The sequence below is a fragment of the Ixodes scapularis genome, unplaced genomic scaffold, assembly GCF_016920785.2.
Source record: "Ixodes scapularis isolate PalLabHiFi unplaced genomic scaffold, ASM1692078v2 PGA_scaffold10__122_contigs__length_95168666, whole genome shotgun sequence".
NCBI classification, from domain to species: Eukaryota; Metazoa; Arthropoda; class Arachnida; order Ixodida; family Ixodidae; genus Ixodes; species Ixodes scapularis.
In genome coordinates this window covers 53,352,641-53,353,607 of record NW_024609836.1, presented here as the reverse complement: position 1 = coordinate 53,353,607, position 967 = coordinate 53,352,641, and the positions used below count along the sequence as shown (strand labels likewise).

General features: G+C 47.1%; 1 non-coding gene across 1 annotated transcript; it reads left to right on the top strand.

Annotated features, from left to right (window-relative positions):
- Positions 1-822: 822 nt before the first annotated feature.
- Trnar-acg lies at positions 823-895 on the top strand. The gene has a single exon. It is a non-coding gene; the product is annotated as a tRNA-Arg (tRNA).
- Positions 896-967: the final 72 nt, after the last annotated feature.

Here is a 967-nt window from a genome sequence, read left to right as displayed (position 1 = left end):
CCTTTAGACTTTTGAGTATGGTTCGCGAATATAAAGTTTCGTGATAGGAGGTGCACTTTGTGCTACCAACATGTAACATCATTCTTTGATGCAACGACCACCTGACGGGGCAGTTTTTAGGAAGCGAATGGCGGCGCGTGGCAGCAGAATGAACTGAAAGTGTTTATTTTGTTCCAGAGAAACGAACTTCGTCATGCGCGTTGTTGTCATTAAAAAAACAAGTATCAAGGACTTCGGGCGGATCTGACCGGAAGCTGCCACCCTCAGAGCGTGCTTGTCATTTCCCAGGCATCATGTTGTGTCCGGCGGTGCGATATTGTCGCAGCTTCACTGCCTCTTCCCTGTCTCCTGCTTCTGCTCCTTCACCCTGTTCGGAGTTGTGAGTTCCGGGGGCAGGAACAGGCAAGAGGTGGCGAGAATGCAGCGAAGTAGTTTATTAATAGGCAGCAGGCTTCCTTGCTGGCTGCGCGCATCGCGGGTATCGCTTTTAGCAGACCGTCTGATGATGTCTAAACTTGTGACCCCAGCGGCAACAGCGGCTGACTCTAGCAAGTTTGACTCGTAGCTAAAAAGCTCTGCTGCGCTAGTGAACGAAGAGTACAGATTTGGCAAATACTGTGAACTTAACCTTCCTTAATAATATTACTGCTTGTTCTTTTTAACCTGGGCGACATTTTCCCGTTTATTCCGGGATGAAGAATATATAACGGAGGGGACACTCGCTGTACTACGTGAAGGTAAATATCTATTTAAAAGAGACTTGTTGCACATATCATGGCAATATAGGCAGGGCTTGTGGCGCAACACACTGAAGAGAAAAAAGGGCTTGTGGCGCAACGGATAACGCGTCTGACTACGGATCAGAAGATTCCAGGTTCGAATCCTGGCAAGCTCGAACGTTTTTTCTTCTTTTTTATTATATTACTTTAAGCCCAACCAAAAAAGTGAACCTAACCCGCACGTCGTT